Below are 9153 nucleotides of genomic sequence, written 5' to 3' on the forward strand. Positions count from 1 at the left end.
GAAAATGAGATGACAGAAGTGAGTTCACAGATATAAAAAAGAACTAGAAAGACCCATCTTAGCAATGAAGATTAAACTAGAAGAAATTAAACTACAAGAGCAAAAAAATGCAACCAACAATGAGAAGGAAAATAGAAGGGAAATTCAAAAATCCAAAAAGGACAAATAAAATAGTAAGAAGATTCGAGAGTGTGGCAAATGGTGAAGATAGACAAAGAAGGCCCAACACATGAATAACAGGAGTGCCTGAAGAAGAAAGCCAAAGCAAGGGGTCAGAACAAATACTAAAAACTATAATTCAAGAAAGCATGTCTGAAATAACAAAGATATGAAAGTCTATATTGAAAGAGAACACCCGAAACTATTGACCCATACAAATTAACACCAAAACATATTCTAGTAAAATTACAGGACTTTAAAGAAAAAGAAAAGGTAAACTTCGAGTAGCTAGATAAAAGAGAAAAACTGACTTCCAAAGAATACTAGGTTATCATAAGACTTTTCAACAGCAATACTTCATGCTGCAAGAGTAACAAATTTGAGTTATTCAAAGAAAGAAGATGGGAACCTGATATGGTTTGGCTCTGTGTCCTCCCCCCAGATCTCATCTCAAATTGTAATCCCCATAAGCCTCATGTGTCGTGGGAGGAACCAGGTGGGAGGTGATTGGATCATGAGGGCAGTTTCCCCCATGCTGTTATGATAGTGAGTGAGTTCTCACGAGAGTTGAGGGTTTTATAAGGCAGTTTTCTCTCCTCTTGCTTACTCTCTCTCACCTGCCACCATATAAGACCTGTCTCTTCCCCTTCCACCATGATTGTAAGTTTCCCGAGGCCTCTCAGTTGTGTGGAACTGTGACTTAATTAAACCTCTTTTCTTTCTGAATTTATAGGGGTTTTCACACTGCAATAAAGACACACCTGAGACTGGGTAAATGGACTAATACAGACCCTAAGATTTTATATCAAGCGAAAACCTTTTTCAGTATAAAGAACACACATGTTTATCAGCATGAAAGAACTCAGAAAATATTGTTCCTTTGACCTCTGTTGAAGGAATCTACTAGAGAATAAGTTTCAGGCAACTAAAGTTCAGCAAATATCAGCAGAAAGACTGGTGGTGAGAAGTATGTAGTTACTTGTAAAACTAAGATGAGTGAAGATTTGAAAGAAGAGACTGGGCCGGGCGCAGTGGCTCAAGCCTGTAATCCCAGCATTTTGGGAGGCCGAGGCTGGTGGATCATGAGGTCAAGAGATCAAGACCATCCTGGTCAACATGGTGAAACCCCGTCTCTACTAAAAAATACAAAAAATTAGCTGGGCATGGTGACGCATGCCTGTAATTTCAGCTACTCAGGAGGCTGAGGCAGGAGAATTGCCTGAACCCAGGAGGCAGAGGTTGCGGTGAGCCGAGATCATACCATTGCACTCCAGCCTGGGTAACAAGAGTGAAACTCCCGTCTAAAAAAAAAAAAACAAAAACCCAAAAAGAGACTGTAAAATGTGATACCTACATAATCTGATAATTAGAACAAATAGAGAATGGAGATAACATATATACAAAATTTTAAGTGTTTTAATAATCATAATGTGGTAGTATTAGTATTGTTCCGAGAATATAGCATGTGAGGTAAAGCAGATGTATAATTATGGGATATTTTAACTCTATTATCCCACATATCTTTGAGAAGAAGTATTCTCAGTGTGGGAGAAAGAAATACAGGTGGAATGTAGAAGTGGTTAAGTAAAAACCTTGCTTTTTCTCAATCTGAATTTTAAAATCTTCTGTTAACTCAAGATATACAGATTGAGTAGATAGATATCACATTTATTGATCTATCTATCTATCTATCTTCTACCTGTCTCTCTCTCTCTCTTTCTCTATCCTAATAGGTCTATCTCTCAAGAGAACCCTGCTGGATACAGGCATACTGATTTTTATTAACCTAGTCAATTCCACTTCATTTTATTAATTTAGAGAAGGGGGTAAAGATATCTATAAAGCTGATTGGTGCTGGGCTTCACCCCATCTTGGGATGACTTTCCAAACATTATGGGATAAGTTGGCCTAGTATAAAGTTAAACTTGAATTTTTATGCATCAGAGTTTAGGTTTTGACACAGATTTGCTAATGTCAGTCTTCATGCCCACGTGACTCTTACCGGCTGAATATGAGACGAGACAATAGAATGGAGGTTACCAGTAACCTACTCCTGCATGCAGTCTCTAGGTTGAGGGATAGGGCCATAACTGCCTATATGGCTAATTTTTAAGAACTTGGAGAATACTTGGCTTTAAAAAGAACAACATCTCCACCTCCTCAGGTGGCTAATGCCTAACTCCAGCTTAGAATTCTTCAAAGGTTTGATTTTTGTGAACAGTTTTGCTCATCATTTTAGTGATGAAATACAGTTTCCTCACTGACCTCAGCATAGCCAACAGACAATTTCCCATCCTGGGCTAAACAGCCTGGTGCTCTTCCTTCAGCTTGCAGTCCCTACAACACAGTGGTCAGAAGCAACTCAGGATGGGAACTGCTGTCTGTTGGTAAGTGAGACCACAAGGTAACTGAAAACCAGGAGGTAGGAGGCCGGAAGTGGGAAAATGAGGCACTGTGGGATTTTTATTTTTATTTTAATTAACTAATTCATTAATTCATTAATTTTGAGACAGGGTGTCACTCTGTTGCCCAGACTAGAGTGCGGTGGTGCAGTCTTGGCTCACTGCAACCTTTGCCTTCAAGGCTTAAGTGATTCTCCTGCCTTAGCCTCCCAAGTAGCTGGGATCACAGGTGTGCCCCACTACATTCCAGCTAATTTTTGTGCTTTTAGTAGAGATGGGGTTTCACCATGTTGGCCAGGCTGGTTTTGAACTCCTGACCTCAAATGACCCACCTCACCCTCTCAAAGTGCTGAGATTACTGGCATGAGCCACTGCACCTGGACCTAGTTTTTATTTTTTTTATCATAATTACGCAAATATAGTCAAGTTGGTTAAAAAGTCAAATTAAAGAGATAGACATTGGACAAAGGCTTCTTATTAAGACAAATAAACAGAAAACGCTTTGCTCTTAACTCCCTGTAAGAGGAACTACTTTAAAAACATTTTTCAAATGGGCTCCTTAGGTATGTACCTCCATATCACACAGCTCTATGGGCTTTTCAAGGTTAAGAGGCTCTACATTTTAGAACTGATCCAAATTCCAATGCTTGATATGCAACGATTTTTGAAAGAGAGAACCCAGTGCTATAGTTTTGAAAACTCTAAATATTGAGCCATGAAATCTATTAGCAAGGTGCTCAGCAAATATCCAGATGATGGCAGTTCATTACTCAGAGTTTTCATGGCAGGTGTATTTGTTCATTTTCTGTCGCTATAACAGAATAGCTGAGGCTAGGTAATGTATTTTTAAAAAGAGATTTATTTGGCTCATGATCCTGAAGGCTGGGAAGTCCAAAATGCATGCTGCTGGTGTCTGCTCAGCTTCTGGTGCCGCTTCACCTCATGGCAGAAAAGCAGAAAGGCAAATGGATGTGTGCAACAGGAACCAAGCATGAAGACAAGCCTCACTTTATAACAATCCCGCGCTCAGGGTGATTCATCCGGTCCTGCGAGAGCGAGAATTCACTCAGCAAAGACGCTCAACATGGCATTAATCTATTCATGAGGGAACTGCACTCATGACCTAAAGACCACTTAAAGGTCCCACTAGCTCTCAACACTGGCAACTAGCTGAGTTTTAGAAAGGGACAAACCACAGCCAAACCACTGCAGCAAGTTTGAAGGGCAGAGCTGAAATACCAGAGTCAATGTCCAGGAAATGTGTATTTTATTTTATTTTATTATTTTTGAGAGTCTTACTCTGTCACCCAGGCTGGAGTGCAATGGTGTAATCTCTGCTCACTGCAACCTCCGTCTCCCAAGTTCAAGTGATTCTCATGCCTCAGCCTCCTGAGCAGCTAAGATTACAGGTGTGTGCCACCACACCTGGCTAAATTTTTTGTATTTTTCGTAGAGAAAGGGTTTCACCATGTTGGCCAGGCTGGTCTCAAATTCCCGACCTCAGGTGATCTGCCTACCTTGGCCTCTCAAGGGCTGGGATTACAGGCCTGAGCCACTGTGCCTGGCCAGAAAAGTGTATTTTAAATTCTTTCTTAAAATGTTGCCTTTTGCAGACTTAAAATACTCCCTGTTGTACCATTTGCAGTGTTTGGCATGAGAATACTCCTGTAAGACAGTCTTTGAACTACAGCTGCTGAGCAAAAAGGCCAGCTTGGAGCTCAGGGGAGAGAGCCTAACCCAAAGGTGTCTTGAATTCCTTTGATACCCATTCTTCACCTCGAAGGTTAAGACTTATGAAAACTCAAAACCTTCTAGGGAGGGTGTAAGGTGGTTCCTGTAGAGCTGATAATGACCTTCCAGGATCCTTCCTCTAGATTCATTTTAATGGAAGAGAAGAGCCTGAATTCCTGCCAGGAAGTCTATTTCATCTCCCCGAACCCCCAAGATTTTATAGTCTCTCCTTCCAGTCCCGCGTTGGAAGGGGTTGGGGACATGGTGTTAGCCTGTGAAAACTGTTTGTTGAGAGAAGCCAGTGTTACCCTCTCAACCACAGTATAACATATATATATATATATATATATATATATATAATACATACAATTTTATTATTTATTTATTTTGAGGCAGGGTCTCACTCTGAAACCCAGGCTGGATTGCAGTGGCACGATCTGGGCTTACTGCAGCCTCTGTCTCCTGGGTTCAAGCAATTCTCTTGCCTCAGCCTCCCAAATAGTTGGGATTACAGACATGCGCCACCATGCCTGGCTAATTTTTGTATTTTTAGTAGAGACAGGGTTTCCCCATGGTGGCCAGGCTGGTCTCAAACTCCTGACCTCAAGTGACTTGCCCGCCTCGGCCTCCCAAAGTACTGGGATTACAGGTGTGAGCCACTGTGCCTAGCCTAAATTATACATGTAATTTTTAATTGTAAGAACACTATTAGATAACTATATGTTTTCATGGCCACACTTTGTAATGTGGTTGCCCTGCTAAAGAAAGTCTCCTCTCCTTATACACTTTTCCTCCAAGACATTAATGCTTTCTGGAGGAACGTTAAAGGTACACATTCAAAACCTTAAAAGATCTGCAGGGGTGATAATAGTTTGCTTCTGTTCACTTTAGATAGTGCTGCAGGAAGAATGGAGATTTTACAGCCTTCGGTCTCCTCACCCGAGAATGTGACTGCTTCTCCACTGATTCCAGTTTTCTTCAAGTCCCATGCTGAAGTGTTCGTTATTTTCTTCATCTAGGAGCTGCACGTTACTCACTTACACCTTGATTTCATGAATCACATATTTCGTCCCTTTAATTTTCTAGCTGGTTATTGTTATTACAGTTTTAAAAAGCAAAAGCTTTGTGTATTTATTTTCCAGCCAGTCACTTTATAGAATAATTAGCTTACTGGTTTTAAGAGTTTTTCAGTCGATTTTAGCTTGTTTACTTTTATTTATATTATCAAATAGAAAATCTTGAGTCCTTTTTTAATACTTGTAATTCTTAGTCTATCCAGAATTTAATGAGAACACCTCTCTTGCTTCAATGACTCTGTTGGGTATTTTTTATTACATTATGGAAATAACATTTGATTACTGTTTTACCATGGATTTGTTTAATTCAGGGAAGAATGCTGGGTTGGTTCAGATGAGGGCTCTGTACATAGCCGGGTTCCACCAAGCATGCAGAACATGGAATGCTGTGTGATCAGGGAGACAAATCTGATATCCATGCATCAGGGGGACTGCAGGCTGAGACTGCAGATGGAGAAACCAGGCGGGTGGAGCTTCAGAGGAAGTTAATAGACAGCTACACAAATAGGAATTCTAGTGGGGGAAGAAAAAGAAGGCTGGGTGTAGTGGTTCACGCCTGTAATCTCAGCACTTTGGGAGACCGAGGCAGGTGGATCAGCCTGGCCATCATGGCAAAACCCCTTCTCTACTAAAAATACAAAAATTAGCTGGGCATGGTGGTGGGCACCTGTAGTTCCAGCTAGTTGGGAGGTTGAGGCAAGAGAGTTGCTTGAACCTGGGAGGTGGAGGTTGCAGTGAGTCGAGATCTTGCCACTGCACACCAGCCTGGGTGACAGAGCCAGACTCCGTCTAAAAAAAAAAAAAAAAAAAAAAAGCAACAGAAGAGAAGGAAAGAAACCAGATGAAAGAAAGAAATAGAAGGAACATTTCCTAAACTAGAGGAAGACTTTATCTTCAAATAGAAAGGAACCACTGAGTGCTGATTAAAAAAAATAATAATAAAGGAAATCCCATCTAGACTTGTCCTGGTGAAAGTTTTAATGTTAAAGGTAATGGGGGGAAAAAACTACATGTATTAATGAAAAAAATTTGTCTTCAAAGGGAAAAAATAGGTACGCATTAGACTTTTCTACAATGTGAAATGTCAAGTAGGGCAACAGCTACAGAATTTTAGGTCAACAGGTTGTGGTTTCCAGCCTTTGTCCAGCCAACTTACTCAGCTGCGAGTGCAGCCGAAAGACGCTCACACATCTACAAGGACTCCTAAATTTCTGGTTGGAAAAGTGCTCAGCCAGAAACTCCAGGTATCACTGTGTTTATTACTGAACACTTACGCAATTTCAATGTATTTTATACAGGTAATTTTGTGCATGTGATGAAAGTTTTGACTGCACGTAAAGTATAAAATGAAGTCAAACACTTTCTCTCTGTAATACACCGATAGTCACCCTCTCTCAGAGTCAGCCCATTTTAACAACTTCTGTTTCTGTTCTTCCAGTGGTTACTTTTTGAAAAAAAATTTTCTCTCTTTTATTTGTTTTTCCAACTTTTATTTTAAGTTCAGGAGCACACACACAGGATGCACCGGTTTGTTCCATAGGTGAACGTGTGATGTGGTGGTTTGCTGCACAGATCACCTCGTCACCTAGGTATTAAGCCCAACATATTCATTAGCTATCCTTCTCGATGCTCTTCCTCCTCTCAGCCCCCACCCTCCGGCAGGCCCCAGTGTGTGTTATTCCCCCTCCCTGTGTCTGTGTGTTCTCATCATTTAGCTCTCACTTATGAGTGAGAACATTTGATATTTGGTTTTCTCTTCCTGTGTTAGTTTGCTCAAGATAATGGCTCCCAGCTCCATCCATATCCCTGCAAAGGACATGATCTCATTCCTTTTTATGGCTACATAATACTTCATGGTGTATATGTATCACATTTTCTTTATCCGGTTGATCACTGAAGGGCATTCGGGTTGGTTCCACACCTTTGCTATTGTGAATAGGGCTGCAATGAACATACATATGCATACATCTTTATAATAGAATGATTTCTCTTCCTTTGAACACATCCTGAGTAATGAGATTGCTGGGCTTGCTAGCATTCCAATACACCAACAACAGGCAAGCCGAGAGCCAAATCATGAATGAATTTCTATTCACAATTACCACAAACAGAGTAAAACCCCTAGGAATACAGCTCACAAGGCAAGTGAAGGATGTTTTCAAAAGGAATTACAAACCACTGCTCAAAGAAATCAGAGACGGCACAAACAAATGGAAAAACATTCCATGCTCATGAATAAGAAGAATCTATATTGTGAAAATGACCATACTGCCCAAAGCAATTTATGGATTCAATGCTATTCCCATTAAACTACAATTGTCATTCTTCACAGAATTAGAAAAAACTATTTTAAAATTCATATGGAACTGAAAAAGAGCTCAAATAGCCAAGATAATTCTAAGCAAAAAGAACAAAGCTGGAGGCATCACACTGCCCAACTTCAGACTATACTACAAGGCTACACTAACCAAAACAGCATGGCACTGGTACAAGAACAGACACATAGACCAATGGAACAGAATAGAGAAACCATAAATAAGACTGCACACTTACAACCATCAGATCTTCAGCAAACCAGTGGTTACATCCATACACATTATAAATGTGTGTTAACCCTGTTTTTCTATTTATCAACTTTATATAGTATTATTGCTAGAAATAAGGCTTTATCTATCTTTCTCTCTCTTTCTCATCCTCTTCCAAGTTTTTAAAATTGTGGTTTTGCTTTTGGCTCATCCATTAGTTTCATCTGTAATTTTAAAAATATAAAAGAAACCAAAACATCTATTCTTGATCTATGAACTAGATTGTAAAGTTGCAGAACTGAACAGTTCCCACTTCTCACCTTCCTATGTCTTTCAGCCTCACTGATCCTTTTACAGTGAAGATTTATAGCTTCCATATTCCGTCCTTCAAGGCTCAGCTCAAGTGTCCTTGGTGAAGCACTCTCAGTGTGAAACACACGACTTCCAGCTTCCTCCACAATGCCCACCGCTCTTGGCCTGCGTCCCATTCATTCATTCAATCATTCATTCGACATCAATTGACTACCTACTAAATGCCAGGCAACTGTACTGGATTCTGGAGCCTGGACAAAATAGACAAATGTCTCTGTCCTCGTGGGGCTTAAGACCTTGTGCGGAGCAGTCAGCAAGCACAGTATGTAGGTAAGGCAGGTAATGCGTCAGAAGGTGACATGTGCCAAGGAGAAAAATAAGCAAAGGCGAGGTGGGGAATGTCAGGAAAGGGGGTTTCCATCATTTGTGTATCTATTTTCTGAACATCACGAATCTGCGTGTCATCCTTGCACAGAGGCTGTGCTAATCTTCTCTGTATTGTTCCAAGTGTAGGATATGTGGGGTCACAGGGAGCACTGCGATCGCCATTTTAAAGAGGGGTCCAGGAAGGACTCACAGAGAAGAGACCTGTGAGTGGAGAACTGCAGGGAAGGAGAAGGGGAACCATCTGAGTGTCTAGAAAAAAGGATGTTCCAGGCAGACAGGCCAGTGCAAAGGCCCCGAGGTAGGAAGGCGCCTGGCATGTTGGATTGACAGCTTCTGGAGTGGAGGGGAGGAGGAGCTGAGTTGAGGGAGACGAGGTCAGAGAGGAGAGGAGGGCAGATCCTTAAGGCTTTGTGGGGCGTTGCAGGGACACCGGCTTTTGCGTGAGTGAGAAGCAGAGCTATAGAGGGTTTCTGGCAGAAGGTCACGCTGTTGCTTTGAGAATAATCACAGCAGGGGCGGGGGTGGAAGCAGAAACCTGTTGCCACCTGACAGATGATCCAG

General features: G+C 41.2%; 1 pseudogene; it reads right to left on the reverse strand.

The window, feature by feature from the left end:
- Positions 1–8635: 8635 nt before the first annotated feature.
- LOC120365450 (U6 spliceosomal RNA) lies at positions 8636–8733 on the reverse strand (annotated as a pseudogene).
- Positions 8734–9153: the final 420 nt, after the last annotated feature.

This window comes from Saimiri boliviensis, chromosome 10, assembly GCF_048565385.1.
Source record: "Saimiri boliviensis isolate mSaiBol1 chromosome 10, mSaiBol1.pri, whole genome shotgun sequence".
In the NCBI taxonomy this organism is placed as follows: Eukaryota; Metazoa; Chordata; class Mammalia; order Primates; family Cebidae; genus Saimiri; species Saimiri boliviensis.